The sequence below is a fragment of the Leptodactylus fuscus genome, chromosome 6, assembly GCF_031893055.1.
Source record: "Leptodactylus fuscus isolate aLepFus1 chromosome 6, aLepFus1.hap2, whole genome shotgun sequence".
Classification (NCBI taxonomy): Eukaryota; Metazoa; Chordata; class Amphibia; order Anura; family Leptodactylidae; genus Leptodactylus; species Leptodactylus fuscus.
The window spans coordinates 59,171,903-59,196,731 of record NC_134270.1 but is presented as its reverse complement, the minus strand read 5'-3'; the positions used below and the strand labels follow the sequence as shown (position 1 = coordinate 59,196,731).

The 24,829-nt window shown below is 42.9% G+C and overlaps 1 protein-coding gene across 2 annotated transcripts in view; it reads right to left on the bottom strand.

The window, feature by feature from the left end:
• Window positions 1–1,136, bottom strand: part of FEZ1 (fasciculation and elongation protein zeta 1) — a 31,884-nt gene extending 30,748 nt beyond the window's left edge. For both annotated transcript variants that reach the window (XM_075280094.1, XM_075280095.1), the window contains exon 1: window positions 870–1,136. The gene's annotated coding sequence lies outside the window, so the exon portion shown is untranslated. The remainder of the gene's footprint in view (window positions 1–869) is intronic.
• Window positions 1,137–24,829: the final 23,693 nt, after the last annotated feature.

Here is a 24,829-nt window from a genome sequence, read left to right as displayed (position 1 = left end):
TACCTATAGCACAGCCTATATTGTCGGAATAAAAGAGTTAAAAATGATCAATACACTCTGTTCAGGTAACGCATCTACATGATCACCAATATGGCTGAAGGACAGTGCACTGCTCTACAAGGCCAGGCCCCTTGCCTGGTACTGCTTTATACAGAAATATACAATGTCATATGTATATAATATATCCACCATGCAGAACAGACACCTGCATTAAGGTTTTATTTCAGAGCTCATATAAACATTTCCAATTAACTGCGTTTCCTGTGGAGTCGCCACTTCCTTTATATTAGCATTTTCTTCCCAGTACCATCACACAGATATTTCCCAAGGGGTTAATAAAGGAAATTTCCTGAAGCAATAGAAACATGTAGTATGTGAGGAGTAAATAATGGCTGGATTGTGTACCTGTCTGGTCCTGCCTTTACGCCACTACCACAGGGCTCATCATACATTATACAACACCCATGTATTCCACGTATATATATCTCATTACAGCACATAGGTCAAATTACACCACATTATTCCTTGCTAAGATTTACTGGATCACAGCCGTGATGGAAACTACATTCATGCTCTGTTTACCCGGTGGATAAACAATACATCATTTATTCACCAGGACCAGTGGTACAGTATGACACACGACACCGCCATGAGGACTGGCCAGATACCCTTAGAATGAATAGGTGGCCCTGTTGTGCAGCTGGAGACCCTTTGGTGCAGTAGGTTTCTAGGGAATTCAACCTAAACACTCTGGAATTGACGCCAGAGAGCTACACAGCCTTACACAAATGATGTGATCACATCTGCACATAAAGGATCATTTGCAGGGATAGGGGAGGGCGAAGGGAGCAGACGGACAGAATTATCACCTGCAGAGATCACAGGTCCAGTCACCAGATTCTCAGCATCAGGACAAAGACTGCAGGGGAGAGTGGTCCTTCCTAGCTCAGCATCCTATTCTGTGTATCTTCTCCAGCCTTGTCAGATTCTGCCTGCTTCTAGTGCACTCCCTGGAAAAGCAGATAAAATGTGCAATGGTGATGATGATGGCTCAGTCTTGCTCGGAAGAAGCAATCCAGCGGCACAGCCCTGCTTCAGCTGCTCATGAATATTCATTCCCTCCACAACACTGTTGACAAGACTATAGTCACTCCCAGGGCAGGCAGAGATAGGCAGGAGCATGAATAGCTGCGGATGGAGCCAGTGAGATGTGTCTAATTCACTGCAATCACAGCCTCAATTGTCCTCAATAAGAAAGCGGGTGCAGTCCTGGGAGGACAATTCATCTTATTCTGGCATATTGAAATAGGGGGCTGCTAAAAATATATCTTACATATCCCCACAACTGACACATTCGGCTAAGATCACACTAGATACTGATGGAATTTGTGACCTGGATATTGCAACTGCAATACTTACGGTGCTGTTCTATTCTACCCTAGGTATGACACAGGACTGTCAAGATTTCAATTTCGATTTTAAAATTCGATTTCCGATCATTTTCCAGCCGATCCCGATCTCGATCGTGAAATTTACTCGATCACCGATCGGAATCCGAACTTTTCCGATCCCGATCGCTCAACCCTATTCAGTAGCCTTCCACATATCCAGTGTAACATGCAGTCCTGTATAGTCAGATTCATGTAAAGCATTTACCGTTAGCTATCACAGGTGAACCTTCAGCCACAAGCACCATACATAACACTAGGGCAAATGTAGTCTAAATTGTTGCCAAAGACGAACATAGTAGATGTAGCTTAAAGCTCTTGGGCCTGATGCAAAATCCATACAGGGCTTCTCTAGCTGGCACATGCACTAAACACATAAGAAAGGTCTAGACAAAACCTGGGAACCGGACTGATAACGCAACTGGAAAGTCTGATGCTTCATGGTTTAGATTCTATTAATATCTATAACTGTCTTAGCCTGGCTAGTAAAAAATAATTCAAATTAGCTATAAGGCCTGGTTCATATCTGTGTTCAGTATTCCATACGGGGAGTCCACTTGGGAACCCCCCAAAGGGAACACCAAATGCTTTGACAAGCGGTGAGCTTATGAAAGCACATAGACCCCATAGACTATAAGGGTCCATTCACACGGAGGAAAATGGTGTGGAATTTTCCATGCTGAAAAAAAGCCTCCTATTGATTTCAATGGGTTCTGCTAGCTTTTTTTTTCCACTAGCGGAACTTTCTCTAGATATATAAGCGTTTGATGACACAGACATGGTGCTACAGTACCTCGCGTTAACAATGGGATACACAATGCAATACTTTAGTAATACATCCCGGACGCAACACACAAGACGTATGCCTTATAGTCAGGTAAGTCTACTGGCCAGAGGAAGCGCATCATTGTGCGAAGCAGCCATCAACCCTGAAACTGCTGGAACCTCACTGCTTGTGTTGTTTTAGTGGAAGAAGAATAAAGCTATTAGTTTTTTTATCACTTTTTTTGAGTGCTCTCTCGTCCTTTAACCTTTTTTGCATTGCGGATTTCTTTGGAGGTAAATACTTTTGCATGTTACACTTTTCAGATTTTATCTAATTAAAAGTTAGAAAACCATGTATCATTTTCTTTCCACTTCACAAATATTACTTTGTTACTTTGTTACTTTGTGTTGGTCTATCACTTAAAATCTCAATAAAATACATTTAAGTTTGTGGTTGTAAGGTGACAAAATGTGAAAATGTTCTAAGGGTATGAATACGTTTGCGAACCACTATACAAGTATATTACATACCAGTACACATCTGTATATACGAAAACATTACATGCTAGTACATATCAGTTTATACCAATACGTTATAGCGGACAATTTAACTTTAGACTGAGAAAACATTGGACAACAGGTTCATGGCTGAACAAGCATTTAAAAACAATCCTTTGTGTTCTTTCTACATGATAATGTGTCTTTGTCAGCTAAAACTATCAATTGTTAAATTTTATCCAATTAATTTTTGTAATTTTTCAATCACTTTTAGTTTAATGTGTATGGGCATCACATTTGGTTGTGTGTAAAATCATGTATGATAAAATTGGTGTGTTACTTTAGCATGCCCTAGAAAGGAAAAGAATTGTGTGGCAATCGCATTAGTTCAGGTATGACCACAGAAACTCAAACTTTTACAATTACAAAAAGTCACTATCTAGTCCTACCATAAACAGTACAATTTGCACGACCCGTCCAAAGTTTTAGGCCTAAGTGAGAACCCCTAATGGGGTATGTGTTACAGTTCGGAAACAAACTATGATAATTTAGAAAAGAGAAAAGCAAACCCATTGCTCACTGGCCTGAAAGGCAAGAAATTGTCATAAAAGGGTTAATGCTACACATTTGCAGTGGCGTAACTAGGAATCGCGGAGCCCCATGGCGAACTTTTGACTTGAGCCCCCCCCCCCCCCGACCTCGACCGAAGACCTCGACCGACCCCCTCCTACGCATTCCTGCGTGCTCTATTATGCCCCATAGTAGTCGCTGCACACAGTATTATACCCTATAGTGGCCACTACACACAGTATTATGTCTCTTAGTGGCCGTTGCACACACTATTATGTCCCTCAGTGGCCCCTCCACACAGTATTATCCCCCATAGTGGCCCCTCCACACAGTATTTTCCCCCATAGTGGCCCCTCCACATAGTATTATCCTCCATAGTGGCCCCTGCACACAGTATTGTACCCCATAGTGGCCCCTCCACACAGTATTATCCCCCATAGTGGCACCTCCACACAGTATTATCCCCCATAGTGGCCCCTGCACACAGTATTGTACCCCATAGTGGCCCCTGCACACAGTATTATGTCCCACTGTGGACACCCATAAACAATCATTATACTCTGGGGTCTTTTCAGACCCCAGAGTATAATAATCGGAGACCCAGGGGGAGAAAAACATTAAAAAAAACTCTGTTACTCACCTATCTCCCGGCTCCTACACTATTGGCCTCCGAAGTAGTCCATCTTCAATTACGTCAGACGTCACATGACCCAGGACGCAGGCCGGGGTCATGAGACGTCAGACAACTAGGCCGAAGCCTGCCCGGATCATGGAGAGGTAAGTAACAGTGTTTTTTATGTTTCTTACCTCTCCCGGGCCGCCGATCATTATACTCGGGGGTCCGAAAAGACCTCATAGTATAATGATAGCAGCGGTAGCGGCTGTCACCGGGCCCCTAATGTCCCGGGCCCAGTGGTAGCTGCCTCTGCTGCTACGGCAGTAGTTATGCCACTGTGTGTATGTAAATGTACAAGAGTAGACAGCATCCTGATAAAAGGCTGTCTACTCAGCAGATGCCATAATGAAGATTCTCTTGTAATGAGGTTTACTAATATAGGAAGTATGAATCACGTTCTGGAAATAGCAATGGAGACCAGTTCAGAGCAGGGATCTGTTATAAAGAGTCTGCTTATGACTGTCCTCTTGCACAATGACTGTCCTCTTCGAGAAATCCAACAATCAAAACATCAGCAAACAGTTTAAATATCTCATTCACAATAAATGTACTGTCTGTACTCAAAATAGCTCTTAAAAAGTTTATCAATGTGTTACAATAAAGTTGTAGAGGAATGGCCTCAATACTGTTGGAGGTTCTTGTACTAACATTAGTAAACATTTGATGGTAGGTTCACTGACTCTCCATTGTTCTGGTATGTTGGAGGAACAGGACAATGGAGAAGCGGACCACTAAAATAGCAGTTACAGAAACAGCACGGTGGGCCCCATTGACTATAATGGAGTCCGCTAGATGTCCATTGTTTTAAAACCTAAACCAGCGGAGGATAAAGTCATTCATGCAGGATTTTTTTATCTCCTGATTTTCGCCAGACACTTTGACAGAGTCTCCAATGGAAAGTCCGGCTAAGAAAATAATTAGTGTTTAATAAATGAAAAGAGATAATACTTAGCTGTGGTTACAAATGATGTAATAGCTCACTGGATGGGGAGCCCCATTATATATCATGCACTGATATATACACATCGTTCCATGATTTCCAGAGGTGCTGGACATCCCTTGATTCCAGATGAGACTCCCAAACAATAGCCCCCTAAAGCTTTTATAGTACCCTTGGAGTGAGTGAGGGGCCGATTGGTCAGATTGTAACATGACCATTTATGGTACAGCAATGTGAAGAAATTCTTATCTACTGAGTAATATAGAGTGACCATCATAGTATACAGAAATACATATAGATGTACAAGAAATACATATAGACTGATCAGTAAGACATTAACCCTGTCATATCACATCAATAAGACACTATGATTTTGTGGAAAAAACATGTCCTATTACATAGGGGGATGGGGAAAGGTGAGTATTGTTTTTTTTTGTTGTTTATTTAATTGATACGGGGGGGCAATCTGGAAAGGGGACATGATGCTGGGGGAGGGGCAATCTTGAAAGGGAACATGATATTGAGAGGCAACCTGGAAAGGGGACACCATACTAGGGGTGCAACATGAAAAGGGGACACGATACTAGGGGGGTAATTTGGAAAGGGGACATTACACTGCGGGGCAACCTGGAGGGGACTTCATAATATAGTCACAACACGATATCTGCCTGGTAACGAGCTGTGCACCTGTATGTTCATCACATGCCCATGGACCGTAAATCACATGACCATGGACTGAGTTTTATCCACTAGAAGTAAGCACAAAGAATAACAGGAAGCAGAGATCTAAACACTGTGAGGATTTGATAAAGAAAATACTGTATATTGGAAAATTGTATAACTCTTTATTACTCAAAAATAATATTTGTCTTTCAATATTGGTCTGAAACTGGACAACCCCTTTAACTCATACCAACACTGAAGAGTTTCAAAGTATACTGTGATATGGCTTCAGCCTGTCTCCCTATTTCCTGCTTGAGATAAGTTTCTCAAATCCCAGTGAGATAAGTTTCTCTCTGTAAACTCTTACAAGCAAGAGGAAGGAGAGAGCAGTGTGAAGCTGCACCTCATAGAAAATACAGTGAAGATTGTAGCCAAAGCAGAGAGTAAAGGCAACTAAAAGGATCATCAAAACAGTTATCTCTTATTCATGGAAAAAGGAATATGACCCCACTGAGAGGGGAGAGAGGACTGTGGACAACATGTGTGTTATGTCAGTCCAGGTAGCTGCAAAGGGGCTAAGGAATAGCAGTAGGAAATCTCGCCCTGCACTACTCCCACTAGCTATCCCGGTCCCTGCCTCACGGGTGTAGGTCGGCTGTTCTCAGGCTAAGCCTGACCCCGACAGCTCCTCTCTCACTGATTCCGTAGGCCTAGAGGGAAGTGGGAGAAGGAATGCCCTATAAGACCTCTAGGGACTGGAGACTAAAAGGGGGTCACCCCTAACGAACAAGTGAAGCTGCTACTGACAGGGACTGACAAAGGTGTGCACTGACTAACAACACAAGCAGCACACAGGAAAAATGTGGGAAAGGTTCCCCAAACCAATATGGGAAGGAACCTTACACTAGGAAACAAACACAGGGAAACAGAGTAGAAATCAAAGGATAAGGCAATTCACTCACACAGTCAATTATACACAGAGGGAGGATTGGTGAACACCGAAGGGAAAACACACAAACCAACTCGTTCACCCAAACCTCCCAAAACTCAACCACGGAACTTCCTCTATCCCAGAACACCACCTACTCCTCCTGCTAAGGCCTAGCTCTGTAAAAGCGACACTCAGCACAGAACCATGGGAGGCATGGGTTTAAATACAGAGTAGAGACCACTCCTCCCAGGTGCAAATGGGAGGACAGACTAATCAACCAGGAGATAAAGCTGCCTACCAGCAGTGCGCGCGTGCAAGTCAGAAGGTGTGCACCAATACTCACGACAGGACAACCCCGCAGCGCCAGGATGCCACCCCAGACACTGCGCAGCCAAAAACTCCCCAGGTAAGAAAAATAGAAAGTAAAGAACCTAAATACTCCTAACAATGTGCACCTCACCATTCATTTCAATAGAAGTGGTGGAGATAGCAGAAAGCTGCACTTTGACTATCTCCAGAACACCCATTGATCTGAATTAAAGGGATCCTATCATACAAACGCTTTATTTTCTGAGTAACACATCGGAATAGCCATAAGAAAGACTATTCTTCTCCTACCTTTTGTTGTCTTCTCCGCACCGCCGTTTGCCTGAAATCACGGTTTTTGTCGGTATGCAAATGAGTTCTCTTGCAGCACTGGGGGCGGGCGCTAGCGCTCAAACAGCACTGGGGGCACCCCCAATGCTGCAAGAGAATTTTTCTCTTAGACAAAACAAAAATATCTTCTATTGAAATTTATTTACAGGGAAACAAAAAAAAAGTGCACTAAAACATAACGTTTATTAGTACATATTAAAAGGTAAAGAAACCCCTAGATAAAAAAGAGTCCTACTGAATAGGGCTCTCAATGAGTGTGATACTGAAACACTAACAGCTGCTGATATAAATGTGTACTGTTAGTCCCCTGCATATACTATTAGCAGGAACCTCCTTAAGCCAGCATTCCTCCTCAATAGTGCATCACCAACAGGGACTGGCTAAACTTCGGAAGGGAGACCCACTTCCACAAACATAAAGGACAAAAACAGACACATAGAATTATAAGCACAGGTACACAGATCCAGCACTTCACACAGCCATAGTAACATTTGTGGTATAGGTAGTATTACTTTATACCAACTACGGCTGTGTGAAGTGCTGGATCTGTGTACCTGTGCTTATAATTCTATTTGTCTTTTTTTGTCCTATATGTTTGTTGGAAGTGGGTCTCCCTTCTGAAATTTAGCCAGTCCCTGTTGGTGATGCGCTATTAAGGAGGAATGCTGGCTTAAGGGGGTTCCTGCTAATTGTATATGAAGAGTCAGATGGAAGAACGATCAAGGTCCAAAAATTTGTCAAATTGAGATGATGGCGCCCCGTAGTGTATGCAAAGTCCATGTTTATATTAGGCTTGCAGATATAGCGTAAAATGGAAAAGCGATCAGAATCCTGCACTTCCTACAATGGTCCTTGGACAACAAGTCCTGTTCTGGCAAAAAAGAGAGCAGGCCTTAAGAAAACTACAAGAGGAAGAAAGTCAGCTGCATGCACAGGCACAAGCTTGGGGCAAAAATACAATTCCTTTTTGCCCATTAGCAAAGCCACATATGCTGATTTACAAGTTTTGAAGAAATTCTGTGGTCAGGCTGCACAGGACTTCTTCAGCAAACTTCCCTAAGGTGAAAAAGTTAAGGATAGCAATTCTGAGGATGAAGCCTAGAAACTTTAGGGCTAGTTCACACGGGCACAGAGGGGGCGGATTATGGTGCGGAATCCACGTCATAATCCGCCTCCTCACAATGGTGGTCTATGGAGACCGCTAGCTTTCTTTTTTCTGCTAGCGGCAAAGAAGCAAGCTGCCCTTTCTTCAGTCAGATTCCGCGGCTCATTGAACCGGCGTCCGCCTCGCGGCAGCAACCTCCGGGGTCGGCCCATTCATTTGAGCCTACTCTGGAGGGGGAAGCCGCGACAGTTGTGGCAGGCGTATTTTGGCCCAAGAGTGACGCGGCTCCCTGCGTCACTTTCAGTGGCAAAATTCACTCTTCCACTCTCCGTGTGAACAGGGCCTTAAAGAGGACCTTTCATGGGTTTGGGCACAGGCAGTTTTATATACTGCTGGAAAGCTTTCCCGATCTGTGCCCCGGGTGAAGAGCTATTGGTACCGCTACCGTAGCTCTTCACAGTCAGAAGAGCGTTCCTGACAGTCTGTCAGGAATGTCCTTCTCCACAGCAGTGCCTATAGTGCTGTACTGTGAGACTGGGGAATAATGCCCCCGCCCTCTTCTCACAGTACTCGTCCATAGATGAGCACGATCCATAGATCAGCGCAATGTCGGCTTTCCAGCAGTATATAAAACTGCTCTACTTTTGTCTCATCTGACCAGAGAATATTCTTCCAAAACGTTTTTTTGGCTTTCTCAGGTAAGTTTTGGCAAACGCCAGCCTGGCTTTTTTATGTCTCTGGGTAAGAAGTAGGGTCTTCCTGGGTATCCTACCATACAGTCCCTTTTCATTCAGACACCGACGGATAGTACGGATTGACACTGTTGTACCCTTGGACTGCAGGGCAGCTTGAACTTGTTTGGATGTTAGTCGAGGTTCTTTATCCATCATCCGCACAATCTTGCGTTGAAATCTCTTGTCAATTTTTCTTTCCCCTCCACATCTAGGGAGGTTAGCCACAGTGCCATGGGCTTTAAACTTCTTAATGCCACTGCGCACAGAAGACACAGGAACACTCAGGTCTTTGGAGATGGACTTGTAGCCTTGAGATTGCTCATGCTTCCTCACAATTTTGCTTCTCAAGTCCTCAGACAGTTCTTTGGTCTTCTTTCTTTTCTCCATGCTCAATGTGGTACACACAAGGACACAGGACAGAGGTTGAGTCAACTTTAATCCATTTCAACTGGCTGCAAGTGTGATTTAGTTATTGCCACAACCTGTTAGGTGCCTCAGGTAATTAACAGGTGCTGTTAATTACACAAATTAGAGAAGCATCACATGATTTTTCAAACAGTGCCAATACTTTTGTCCACCCCCTTTTTATATTTGCTGTGGAATATCCAATTTGGCTTTTTGACAATTCTTTTTGTGGTTTTCCATTGAAGAAAAATTAAATGAAGATAATAATACCAAAGAATTTGTGCTTGCAATCATTTTCTGGAAGAAAATGAGTATTATCTGACAGAGAATTGCAGGGGTGCCGATACTTTTGGCCAACACTGTATATCAGCAGCTGTTAGTGTGTCAGTATCACACTCATTGAGAGTCCTATTCAGTAGGACTCTTTTTATCTAGGGGTTTCTTTACCTTTTAGTATTTACTAATAAAGGTTATGTTTTAGTGCACTTTTTTGATTTTTTGGTTCTAATTAAGAGTTGGGTGCATTAAAAATTATTTTGCTTACTATTTGAAGAGATTTACAGGGAAACAGACAGAAGACCAAGGAGGGTGGAGCTAGGTAGGGAGGTATCTGAGAGCTGCCAGGAGGGGATTTTATAGATGCTGATGTAATCCTGTAGTTCACTATAATTGCACCATGCAGGGGAATCTGACAGAAGAGCAAGCTCTGGGCAGACTGGAGATCACATATCACAGCTACCCATAGTTATAGAGTTCATAATGTATGGATGCAATGACCTGAAATGAAATAAATGTCACTGCTACTGCACAAGATTTTCTTGTCTGGCTTCCTATGTGGTGCTGCTGTGGTGTGATTGATTCCATGTTACATATTTGGTGGGAGTGCACGGTGGCAATGCATTTCTGAGCTCCACAATGTTCTGTGTGGGTCCTCCATGTGCCTGTCTGCTGATGTGGTTCACCTTTCCATGCTTACCTGATCTCAAAGATTATAAAGCAGCCCTTGCAACATCTTGAGCTGGCTGGGCGGACAGTTATACTAAGACTCTGAGAACAACATCGATTTCCCCCAATGTTATTTTGTGGTTTCCATGGATTTAATTTTGGAGCTCTCTGGCTTTTCAAGATTGGTTAATCAATGATACCTAGCCTCAGTCATGTGTAACGGGGCTTGATCTATGCTAGCACCACAGGAGACATCGACCCCTTTCCCTTCTCCTTTTTCCCACCTACTCTCTTTTTTTGTTCACATTTTAGACAATTCTTAGGCATTGAGCTGGACTCTCTGTTTGCAGACTCTTGCCACAGAAACTGACAAAAATCAACTGAGAATTTTGTCTCTGCCGGTTTCAGTATAAAAATAGTGGAAACCCAACGGATACTAGGTGGACCCCAGAATACTCTATTGCATCTGCGGGTACCCTGTTTTACCAGTCTGGCTCTCTATTGTTTGAGTCCCCGGATGGACCCCAACAATGGAGACCTGTTCGCATGTTTGCACCTAGCCTTTGTTAGTTTATTCAAGTTGTCCTGTTTGTTGTTTAAAGTACTGATTACCATTTACATTCTGGATTTTATTTTACAAACTGGGAATCCCCCCATTTCTAAAGTTCTGATACTTGTCTTCCTGGAATACTTAGAGGGGTTGTTCCACTATGGACATTTATCCAATATCCAAAGGACAGGGGATAAGTGTCTGATTGCTAGAGGCCCAATTGTTGTGTCCCCCAATAATAAGGAAAACGGGGGACCGAAAGTTGCCCTCGGGCCTCCTTGTGAATGGCGGCGCTCCATTCACATCTATGGGTGTTGTGGGCAACTTATAGATATTTAATAAGATATATTACAAAGTTTCTTATATTCACATGTGCTATTCATTTATGCAAAGATGTTAAGAAGGTGTTTTCCAGACAAAAAAAAAAAAAAATTTTTTTAAATATCCAAATTTGGTTAAAAAAAAATACTGCCCAGGTCGCACTTGTCTTTACTTCCCGTAGTATGGACTCACATAGAAAATGCCTAAAAATGTTTCTTCAGGAAATTGCTGGCAGCGGCGGGTTACCACTGTGGCTTGTGGCTCATTGAGAGTTCATTCCCTGTGTGCCAAGATATGCCTTGAAGTACAGACTAGCAGGGAATAAGGCAACATTTGAATCAGACCAGCAGGGAACCACAGAGACATGCATGTATTGTTTTTAAGCACCTTTGAACTGTTTGAGGCTAAAGCCCCACGGGACGATTGCAGCTATAAAGTGCTGCGGGAAAATCCATGGAGGGAATGCATCTCGCTTCTTCCTGCAGCACTTTAACAAAAAGTTTGTGGAGTTTTCCTCTGCGTACTTTTTGTTACCATTATATCTACGGGGAAGCCGCCAGAATTTCCATAGATATAATTGACATGCTGTGATATCCAAAAACGCTCCAGTTTTGGAAATTGCAGCGTGTCCGCGCTGCGGTTTTTACCGCAAAGTGGGCATGGGATTCACATGAATCCCATCCACTTTGCAGTTATTGTAAAACATCACGATTTTTCCTGTGGCTTTTCCAAGCAGGCAAATCGTTTCCGAGCCGTGGGGCCCAGGTCTGAAAGCAGTTTTTCTGCACTGGAAAACCCCTTTAACACAACGGCAAGCAGAAGTCTATAAAACAGGAAAATACTATTCAGTAAATGACTACTGATGAATAATTTATTCATTTTCTTTGATCTACACAACCTAGTATAATATAAACACATTTGTTATCTGACAGATATCTCTCCATTAACCTGCATGTTAGAAACAGCTGAGCATGCTGGAAAGTGGATAAGCAGCTGCTGTAAACATATGATGCTGCTTATCTCACCGGGGCTCGTAGGATCAGGCAAGGTAAAATGAAATTTCTTATTTGCTATTTGGGGCTGTGCACACACAGATTTTTAGCAGATCAGTGGGACAAAATGAATGTGCCAGGCCAGAATTACTTGTTGTGTTTAGGATTTGCAGCGCTGGAACGTCTCAGAGTGTCAACTGTAAATAAACATCACAAAGCAGGCGATGTTACTGAACTTCAGCTGTTTGCGATCCTTGAGAGCTGTCTTGCTTCTAACCATGTAATTTTCTGTGGAGCAATGCACACATTTGCATTCATCTCTGCAGTCTCAGCAACTAGGCCCCTGGCTCTGTTTCCATGGAGACAGAAATCCCTGAAGGTGCTGAAGCCAAACAAGGCCCATCACAGTTTCCCTGCCAAAGGCCCAAATTGCTCACAACCCTCCCATTACATCACCGTGTTCACCTCAAAAGACCACAACACCGAACAGTACATAATATTCCGGAACAATTCCACACAAAGGACGTAGACAATGCACAAGAGTAGCTTGGATTTAAAGTGGATACATTTGTAGGCCCAGGAGTTATACGTAGCAGCTATCTACCAACATACAGTGATGTGGAATATGTTGGCACTATATAAATAAATACAATTTTTAATTGCTATTATAGAGCTTATACAGAATCTACACAACCCTATCACTCCAGAAAATAAGTCTTGTTCCCAATAGGGTGGTTTTATATATTATATATGTGAAGTAAACTAAGGTAAGCCGGTGTGATATATTGGCGATATAACCGAATCATCGTATACTGGCACCGCAGTCCTGTCACCAGTGGCTGGAGAAAGAAGAGGAGGAGTCGCTGACTAATTTCCTCAATTCAGTCACAACAATACTGCAGTGTTCCAAGCACAGAGAGGAGGGAAACTGCTGAAAATAACAAGATATATGGACTATTATCTGCGGTTTAGAGGAAAAGACATTTGTCTGACAGTGCAGAGATTCCCCCCCATATAATTACAGCCCTAATGTAATCTGTGACTGTCCCTCTAGAGTCTTACATACAAGTACTCCGAGACTGTTCTATAAGGAGGGATGGAGACGTTATATGAGTTCACCAAACAATGAAACCTATAGCGCATTACCCGTCATTGTTAGCAGTGCCCGCATTAGGAGTTTATACTATTCTAGGCTGTGGAGATGAAAGAAAATTAATAAAATATTCATCAGCGGTTGTTTACTGGGTTGAGTTCTTCCATTTTCATACACTTGTGCTTGGCTTTGTGTTAAAGAATACCTGTCATTTCATTTGCCTTTTCAGGATAGCAGCCCTGCTCCAAATCAAGTGAGGGGCTGCCGTTCCAGGCACCCCAGCTACAGTGTATGCAGCTCCAGACACTCTCACATTCACTTAAATAGGAGCAGGGCTGCCTCCGGCCGTATACTTGGTTCGAGAGATTTTAACTACCTGGATATTGATTGGGGTCATGGTTCTGGGGGCAGAAGATTCCGGTTGCAAATTAAATTTATGGGCCAGTTTGTATTTATTCCTACTAGAGCTGAAACACTGTTAGATCTGGTAATTTACAACATTGCTGACAAAGTAGCCACTTGTGTAAACCTTGGTAACATTGACCACAATGAAATTACATTCATCTAAACTGTATAAAAAAAAAAAGAAAAAAAAAAAGACAATTTCTAATTTCTCCAGATTAATGACAACATTTCAGGACAAGGACAGTGAACAGCTCCTGTTAAATAATTGTATAGATGCTAAACGGGAGTGATTTTAAGAGTACCTCAGTTTTCATGAAAGATTAAATATCTGCAGGGTCTTGCTGGGCACTCTTCATACATGGTGTCCTATAAGTGTTTCTACTGCTAATAGCCCCATTACGGCTGTAGCACATTTTACATTTGTCTCTTTCACTGTGGCTAAATACAATAAGGAACAGTCTCTCCCTTTCCTTCCACTCACTGTGAAGCCATCTTGCTTTTATGATGGTATCTAGGCATGCAGGGTTGCAGGGTTTTTCTGTCCGCTTGAGAAGTCGGACATCTTCTCTTGCGGACAGGAAAGGACGGGCACGGAGTGCAAAAGAACGCACCCAATGCCCATTCAAGTGAATGACAGGTGTCACGGACACATCTAGTGTCCGCTCCTAGTGTCCGTGACAGATTTTGAGCGGACACTAGGAGCGGACACTACATGTCGGACACCGACGGTAGTGTGAACGCCCCCTAAGTGATCATTTAAATCCACTTTAGATAATTATAATTCTGAATTTATTCCAATAGGTGACAAGTATAAATGACTTAAAGGGTTGTCTGGCCTACAATTTTAGGCAGGTTGTGTAGGTGAAAAATAAAAGAAAACCATATTCACCTGTCCCTGGTGCTCCAATAAAGGGATGCTGAATCATCACAAAATTAATTGGGCATTTAACCTTGATTATGATAAATGAAGATTATTTAAGTCATGCCCCTTTTAAAGGGGTTGTCCAGGCAAAAATGGACAACCCTTTTAAAGTTTAAACTGGAGGCAGTGAAAAAAAAAAATACTCACCTGTCCCCATTGCTCCAATGTCATCCAATGCCTCCCAGTTCGTCCGCTCTCCCGGGTCTCTTCCGGCATTGTGCTGAAGCCACTGATTGGCCTCTGGAAGAGGACCTGTGATGTCACAGAGAGTGACATTTAAGCCCTTCGCTGATTCAGTGGCTTCAGCACAATACCGGAAGATGCCACAGGAGCAGATGAACCGGGAGGAACGGGAGGACACCGGAGCAACAGGGACAGGTGATTATTTTTTTTTTTTTTACTGCTTCCAGCTTATTTAAACTTTAAAAGGGTCGTGTATTTTTGCCTGGACAACCCCTTTAACTCCTTCCCGCTGACAGCATTTTTTGATTTTCGTTTTTGACTCCTCTCCTTAAAACTCCATAATTTTTTTATTTTTCCACTCTCAGAGCCATATGAGATCTCAATGTTTGCAGGACAAATTCCTCTTCATGATGCTACCGTTAATTATTCTGTAGAATGTACTAGGAAGCTGGGAAAAAATTCAGAATGGGGTGGTTTTGAAGAAAAAGTGCATTTGTATGACTTTCTTACGGGCTTTGTTTTTGTTTTTTTTTTCAACTGTAGTTTTTATTGAAAAGATTTTTAAGAACAATAAATAAAACAAAACAATGCCAAACATCAAAAAAGGAGTTGGGGGTAAGACCCTCAAAGCCCACAAAAGAAACTGCAGGAAACACAAAGGGGGAGAAAGACAAACAGAAACAAAGGGAAAAGAGAGGGGTGGGGGTAGAGAAGGAGTATCTAGAGTCAGAGATGGGCAGAGATGGGTTTTTACGGCGATCACTGTGCAGCCAAAATGACATGTCATCTGTATTTTATGTTTTGGTACGATTCCGGGGATACTAAAATTTTATGGTTTTATTTACATTTTAACCCCTTAATAAAAATCTACAACTGTGGCAAAAAAATTTTTTTCTATAATCACCTGTAGATTTTTTTTATACTTCCGTGTATGGGGATGTATAGGGTGTCTTTTTTTTGCAGGGCTGGGTGTACTTTTCAGTTATACCATATTGGGGTATTGCTTTTGCTTTGATCACTTTTTATTCAAATTTTTATCAGAGGCAAAACAATGAAAAAACATCAGTTTGGCACTTTTGACTTTTTTTCCCGCTACGGCGTTTACCGTAGAGCAGGGGTCTCAAACTCGCGGCCCGCGGGCCGCATGCGGCCCCCCGAACAATTTTGTGCGGCCCGCACAAGCCTAGGGACGCCGGATCCGAGTTGAATAAATTGCGAGATGATTATATCCACTAGCCGCTACTTTCCGGCTAGTGGACATATAGGCGCGATGTGATGACGTCACATCATCACATCACGCCTACAGGTCTATTAGTGAAACTGCAGAGCGCAGCGGGGGAGCGTTGGATGGTGAGTATAAGTGTTTTTTTTTGTGTTAAAGAGGACCTTTCACCATTTTGCCCACAGGCAGTCCTATATACTGCCGGAAAGCTGACAGTGTGCTGAGTTCAGCGCACTGTCAGCTTTCCCGATGTGGGCCCAGTGTGAAGAGCTTACGGTCCGGTACCGTAGCTCTTCTCTGGTCAGAAGGGAGTTTCTGACACTCAGTCAGAGACGTCCTTCTTCACAGCACAGCCAATCGCGCTGTACTGTGGAGCGGGGAGGAACTCCCCCCTCCCTGATAATGCTTGTCTATGGACAAGTACTGCGAGCAGAGGGAGGGGGCGTTCCTCCCAGCTCTCACAGCACAGCGCGATTGGCTGTGCTGTGAAGAAGGACGTCTCTGACTGAGTGTCAGAAACTCCCTTCTGACCAGAGAAGAGCTACGGTACCGGACCGTAAGCTCTTCACACTGGGCCCAGATCGGGAAAGCCGACAGTGCGCTGAACTCAGCGCACTGTCAGCTTTCCGGCAGTATATAGAACTGCCTGTGGGCAAAATGGTGAAAGGTCCTCTTTAAACATTGAGGTGGAATGAAGGGGCTCATGACACTGGGGGCAGACGAAGGGAGGGGGGAGAACGGCATGACACTGGGGCAGAAATGGAGGGACATGAATCTGGGGGAAGAGATGGGGGACATGAATCTGGGGGAAGAGATGGGGGGACATGAATCTGGGGGGCAGAGATGGGGGACATGAATCTGGGGGCAGAGATGGAGGAACATGAATCTGGGGGCAGAGATGGAGGGGACATGAATCTGGAGGCAGAGATGGAGGGGACATGAATCTGGGGGCAGAGATGGGGGGACATGAATCTGGGGGCAGAGATGGAGGGACATGAATCTGGGGGCAGATGAAGGGTGTATATGTAACTGGGGGAAAGATGGAGGGGGGACATATAGTTTACGGCTGACTGTAGGAGGATTATACAGTGTGGAGGCACATGAAAAATGAATGGGCGGAGTCAACATAAAAGTGGGTGGAGCTAAATTTGCCGCGGTGCGGCCCGCCGACTGGCTGGGATCTTGCTCTGCGGCCCACATGCTGAGTTGAGTTTGAGACCCCTGCCGTAGAGGAAAAATATTTTTATAGATTTGTAGAGCGGGCGTTTTTGAACACAGTGATACCAAATGTGTAGGTGTTTCACAGTATTTAAAGGGGCTCTATCAGCAAAATCATGCTGATAGAGCCCCACATATGCGTGCATAGCCTTTAAAAAGGCTATTCAGGCACCGTAAAAGTTATATTAAACTACCCCCCGTTTTAAAATAATAACCTAAAAAAGAATGTGCTCTACTTACCGAACGTGCACACTGGGCGGGCATTCAGGGTGTGTCTGGGCGCAGTAGCTGTAGTAGAAGCCGCATGCTACTGCGCATGCGCCCAGGCCGTTTTTCTATATCAGTGTCCGCGAGCGAGCGCCAGAGGAGGACAGGACCGCAGGAAGAAAAGGCATGGAAGAAGATGAAGACACACCCTGAATGCCCGCACAGCGTGCACGTTCGGTAAGTAGAGCACATTCTTTTTTAGGTTATTATTTTAAAACTGGGGGGTAGTTTAATATAACATTCACGGTGCCTGAATAGCCTTTTTAAAGGCTATTCACGCATATGTGGGGCTCTAGCAGCATGATTTTGCTGATAGAGCCCCTTTAAGTACTTTTGTATGTGTTCTAGGGAAAGGAGATGATTTGAATTTTTATTATTTTTTTTATTTTTTGTTATATAATATATATATATATATATATATATATATATATATATATTCATTTAAAAAAAAAAATTATGCATTTATTAGACCCCCAGCGGTCTTGAACCCAAGGGAGTCTGATCACTAATGCAATGCATTACAATGCTAATGCATTGCAATGCATTGCAAAAACCTGGCTCTTTTATTGCAGGCTACATAGAAAAGCCTGAAATAGAATCCATTGAATGGCAAGCTGGGGAACCTTTACAAAGCTCCCCCCTGTCATGACAACGCGATCCCGGCCCCGGAGCTTGCCCATGCGCCGCCAGGAAAATGAGCTTCGGTCAGCTTTGACCGAGGTGCCGGATGGGTTAATGCCCCCGATCAGTGTATGCATCTACCGGGGGCATTGGCGCTGGATGTCTACTGTATAAAACACCTTGCTATATAGATGCAAGCATCACAATACCACGTGACCTCAACCAGTCCATAATAAAAACAGATAAACAAAAAAAACACCGAGCCGACCCTAGTGTAGTATTTTCAGTAATGTACGAGATATAGGCAAATAGAGGTGAGCAAATTGGTCTCTCACCTGATACGGTTGTGTGAGACACAACAACCCTTAGGTATCAAACAATTAGTGGAGCAGCAGCTGAACGGAAGCGTCCCAAAGACGTCTAAACAGGTAAATGGTGGACCAGCCCTCTTAGAGGAATGGGCAGAAAACAGTCAGCGCTCACTCAGGCAGAAAACGGGCAGACCTCTTGTGTACCTGAGTGAGCGCATTCCTGCCCATTCCTCCAAGAGGGCTGGTCCACCATTAACCAGTCCATAATGTCATCCAGAAGCACTGAAGACAGCAAGGGGTCGTGCTGGAGAGGTGAGTAATACTGTTTTTATTTTTCTCACCTCCCCTGGACCTCTGCTCTTTATACTCTGAGGTCTGAAGAAACCCTACAGTATAATAATAGCAGTTTTGGTTTGGCCATGTTCGGCTGCAAATATTGTAGTAAATGAACTGAAATAACCAACGAGAACAAAATCATGTTGGTTATCCTGGTTGATGTTTGGTTTCGGCTATTTTTTGATTAATGATCCAGCTCTAGGTGGAATCCCCTACCCTTATAGTAAAATAACATCAATGCTTATGTAGATGCATAAGATTCTTGTTTCCCATAACCCTTTCCTTCAGCTATGTCTTATCCTATCATTTTGATGAACTTGATGTACATATGTCTTCTTTCAATCCTACTATATAACTGCATTACATTAAAATGATTTCCAGGAGTGTTTAACTAGACATGTAAGATATGATGAAAACAGTTTTACATCTTTGTCTCCAATATTGCACCAATAGCAAAATGAAGTAATGGGAGGATTTCACAATACATGTGACCTGTGACTACTGTATATCCAGTTATCTCCGTAAGTTAATATACAAAGAAGTTGTCCTAGATGGAAAACGGAAAACCTGCTTTAGTGCCAATTTTTTACCCAGGCATAACGCACTACGCACAGAGAACTAATGATTATGACGGTGACCATGAGGTCTTCCTCTTTCTCATCTGTTTTTTTCCTTAGCTGCTATGGCCTCCTAGCATATCTTCTCTTCTCAGCTTATGTGTGTCTACGTCTGTAATATATTACTGTGTATTATCCTGTATCTGTTTTACTATGCTGCTGTAACATACTGAAATTTCCCCAATGTGGGACTATTAAAGGATTATCTTATCTTATCTTATAAACCGCAGATTTCTGTCACGGTTACTGCTGCGGGTCTTCATGCTAATAAGCCCCATTCAGTGGGTCTAATCACTGTGTGGTGACATGCCATAGTCTCAGTGATGTTTCCAGCACTGAAACTGCTACAAAATAAGGCAGCACACTTCTTTTTTTCCAAACTGGTTCCAATAAAAAAGAATCGAATGCACTTGAAAAGGATCATATCTAATTTACCAAGCAATGGCACAAACTATTGGCAGTCAGATATAAAATATTATTAGTATTATTCATGTATTTCTAACAAGTGCATTGGATGACGGACATTGGATAGGATGACACGTCCTTTCTCCTGTGGATCCTCTTTTTGCTCATCAGGACAACACACATTGTTTTCTAGCATTCGGGTTTTATCACAGTAACGCATCATATTCTTTTTTTTCTCTCTTTGGAGACTATTAAACAAATTAGCAGGCAATGTGGCGCCCCCTGTTGTCTATACATATTAAATTCAGCATTTGTTTATCACTTACATTACTACATCCAATGTACAGTTATTCTAAATTGCTACATTTTTAGACATTTATAGGTTGCTTTTCTGCTGTCGTGTAGAAATGTATTAGCAAAAGACAAAGCATTTGACATCTGTCTATTTTACGGTCTAATTATTCAGCCATTAGAACAAAAGATGAAATGACAGAATTCACTCACCTCCTTCCTTGAGCGTTATTATGAGTTTTCCCACAATGCATCCTGCTCCCATTCACAGACCTTCACGGGGTTGCCATGTTAATGTAGTTTCCATAGTAACGAGGATTCGGCGTTCCCCTGGGTGGAGGTAAAATACCTACGTTTTAAGTGCTTTATAAATAGATCTGCTGTGTATGTACCATGATCCAGATAACAGCATCCTGTATGTGAGGCGACGGGTGCTGAGAACAGCTCCCAGTATCCATGCATTATACTGTCAGGATACAGCAGGAATGCACTTCTTTTTATATGACACGTCATTCACACTTGCGATCTTTGTAATTTTTCTGTATCATTTGTATGTTGTGAAAAACGTTGTGTCTTCAATGTTGCATTTACCTTGCCTTTTTAGTACTGCTGGAACGCACATTATCGCTTATGGGATATGAATGATGCAGCAGCTGTTGATACAGCAGAGTTGTCGATTGTTCTATTACTGTAACTCAAAGTACTTCAATATAACATAACTTACTTTACTGCAGATACAGGGCTGTCACAAACTGTCTGAAGGAGGCTTTATCACAAAAAAAAACCTTTACCCCGGTACTCTGCAGTCCTTGTACTTTCTGCACTATGTCAGTCTGTCCTTGATGTTTTTCTTGGAAAGTGTTTTTCAAGTCTAGTCTGGTGTTAAGAAATGCAGCAAAGAAGTGCTACTGAGTCTGATGTCACAACAGTAAAGCATCTGGAGACCATTCACATGTGAAGTTGCTTTTCATCCAAGTGAATGGGCTTGCTTACAGTTTTTTGCTTAGGATTCTTCTCTGCACTTGATGAATTTGTTACTAGAGGACGAGAAAGTGTTGTTAAAGGGAGTCTGTGATTGGTATTTTACATTTGTACATAAACCCATCATTATATAGCTTTTAGAAAGGCTATTCTAGGCATACCTGTGCTGAAGAGATCCATTCATCCGCTTGGAACATAGGGGGCGTTATCCCTGTGCTCCAAGCACCCCCACGTCATCATCCAGGAGCGTTGTTCACCGTCCCCTGCTTAAAATCAGGACACCTCCTTCTCCTCCTCTTCATAAGCAGCCTTTCTTGTCGACGCAATTGAAATCTTGCGCATGCGCTGTACACTCGACCACTTTGGCTTCAAGCTGAACGTACAGTGCATACTCCATGCACCACCTTTGGTTTCTTCTTACACAAGCGTACAGTACAGTGGAACGCTTTATAGTAAACATGAGAGAAAACACTTTCAGTACAAACAAGATTTTAAGGAAGATAAGATTTTTAATTTTGCTTTCAAAGATAAGATCAGGTAAGAATGCCATATCCTTTTCATCGTAATGTGATGGATCCAATAGCAAAAATTCCCAGTCCAATAGTAGAAGGGGTAGATACAACGTTGGGAGTCACAGGTAACTCTGGACAGGATAGAAGCCATTGGAGAGCACCAACTACACAAAGAGGTTTGTTATCCCATGGTGAGTGTATGTAGGAGTGTGGTTGCAGATGAAATGCAAATTATAAATCTTTCATCCAGGAGATTGATACTACCAGAACAGAATGTCATCATCCCCACCCATTATTTAATCTCTTTTTTTATGGGTGAAGGATTTCAACTTGTTTTATAGAAAATTGCAGTGGAGGAAGTTCTTCAAAATCCATAAAAAGAGAAACTGTAATCTTATGGGAATTGTTGAGGAAGATCTCCCTGCCTTAGAGGGGTTGGAGGGAATTGCGGGAGTAGGAGCTGGCGAGGGAGTTTTACTAGGAGGGAGTTATGCTAGGTTCACACTAGCGTACGGCTTTCTGTAATTTTTTTTCAGACCCCCAAGTGGACCCCAAAAAAACAAATGATAACCCACTTAAAAAGCGGTTACCTGTGGAAACCCAAGCTTCCACCTGAAAAAAGCAGAGAGAATAGTCAGTGAGAACCTAGTGTAAGACAGTGGCAACTAGGCTACTTCAGTTGATAACAAATACACTGTGGCAACTCTAAGAAAATATCTATCGCTACATTTAGTGATTAGCCCTACTAATATATTTTAGGAATGGTTGGTCTTTCTTATTAATAAATCTACAGTTCTCAAGAAACTGTGGTGGTCTATTTATCTAGAAATAGACCAGACCTGGGGGGGTAGCTGGAGGGGGACATGTCTGCCTCTATACCCCCACTGTTTAATGTCCCCTCTAGTTTCCCCCAGTTTAAATTGGGGCACCAGGAGAGGGACTTAATACTGTGGGACATTTGGAGGGAAACGTTATAATGTGGGGGTGTATAATGTCAGGGTGACTGTAGGAGGATTATACTTTGTGGGGGCAGATCGAAAAATGATTGAGAATGGGCGGAGTAAACATAGAAGTGGGTGGAGCTAAATTTGCCACAGTGCGCATAGCCCTCTAAAACAGTTTCAATTGCTCATGCAACCCCATGGGAAAATTCATTGCCCACCCCTGCAGTAGACCATTCATTGCAGAGCATGGTCCCAGTTTAATGGTATTACTGCTGGTGCAGTTTCACATGGACCACTTTTTCCTTGTTCTGTAATTGTGATAAAATAGTTAGGAGGTTGGATATAGTTTCTGCCTTTTCTATACTTTTGTAACAGCTACCTGGGAGTGTTTTATTGTGTAGTGGTCTGCTACTAGGCCTTCTCATGGTCTGGACCTAATGCCCCCCCCCCCCACATGACCCTTGGCTGTGTTCATGTCTTATGTTTATCATTGGTCCTTTTGAGCTCAGTGTTCTTTGTAGATTGATTTATTGTTTAACAATTATTAATAAAGATTATTAGTTTTAACAACCCTGTTTTATGCAGTGATGCCCCTAACTTAGGGTATATTCACATGGAGTTTTTTGCAGGCTGGAAAAAACTGCTTTTAGGAAGTAGGAAACTTTTTTTTACATGATGAGGTTTTTATCGCATTTTTTGTTGTACTTTTTGATGTGTTGTTTTTCACTGTAGAGACCTGGAAGTTTCCCTTTAAAGGGATTCTACCATTAAAATACGTTTTTTTCTAGTTAACACGTCGGAATAGCCTTAAGAAAGGCTATTCATCTCCTACCTTTATCAGTCGCTTCTGGCCCATCGTTTGGTAGAAATACCGTTTTTTACCAGTATGCAAATGAGTTACCTCGCAGCACTGGGGACAGGCCCCAGCACTCAAACAGCACTGAGGGCGTCCCCAATGATGCCAGAGAACTCTCTCCAGCTACGCCTCCATCTTCTTCTGCAACCGCCTCTTCTGCCGTCTTCCAGCTGGGGTCACACTCCGCTCTTGCGCATATGCATAGTACGCTCCTGTTCTCCATTGAACTACAGGAGCGTACTGCGCATGCACGCTTAAGTGGCCTTCAAAAAATGGCCACCGGCCGGCCTGTGCACTCGGTTCTTGCCTGCAGGTGCCGGAGTGTGACCACAGCCGGAAGAAGATGGCAGAAGAGGCGGTTGCAGAAGATGGCGGCGGCGCTGGAGAGAGTTCTGCATTTTTTGATTCCACTTCATAATCAGTCTGCAGAAAACTTTGTGTGGACATACTATATATTGGACTTTGCAATCGTCTGACTGTACTTTTTTTTGTGTGTGTAGATTGTGAGCCCCATACAGGGATCACAATGTACTTTTTTTTTCCTATCAGTATGTCTTTGCAGAATGGGAGGAAATCCATGCAAACACGGGGAGCACATACAAAGTCCTTGCAGATGTTGCTCCTGGCGGTATTCGAACCCAGGATTCCAGTGCTGCAAGGCTGCAGACAGAGGGGGGTCTGGAAATATGAATTTTAGACGGTGGTCTTTTTGTAGTAGTGGATGTAATTGCGTGTGATTCCTCTCAGCGTCTCCAGGTATGGGTTATATGTGATGACCAGGAATACCCGATTGTTTTCCTGTTTGGCATTGTATTATAATAAATCCAATCTTGGTATTCTGGTGGCCCTGGTGATTTGGTTATCAATTGTTCTTGGATGGTAACCCTGCCTCAAGAATGTGTTTTTGAGGTCTCCAAGGTGTTCGTCTCTATCTGCAGGGTTTGAACATATACGATGGTATCTGATAGCCTGGCTGTATACAATGGAGTTCTTTATGTGTTTAGGATGAAAGCTATTCCATCTTAGGTAAGTAGGGCGGTCAATTGGCTTCCGATACAGCGATGTCTCAATTTTGTTGTCCTGTATCTTGATGACTGTGTCCAGGAAGTTTATGTCAGAGAAGGAGTAATTGAGCGTCAGGTTGATGGTGGGATGGAACTGGTTGAATTGTTCATGGAAGGTTTTCAGCTGTTGTTCAGCCCTAGTCCAAATGATTAGGATATCGTCAATGAAGCAAATGTCCCACTGAAAATCTGTATGTTGGAGAGACCAGACAACAGCTTAGAATGCATATGAATTCACATCGCCATACAATTAGAGAACGAAGAATTGACCTTCCCGTGTCAAAACATTTCTGCAATGAAGATCATAATATCACCGATCACATGAAAATTTTGGTTTTAAGAGGAAATTTTAAATCAAGGAAAGAGCGACGGATTTATGAG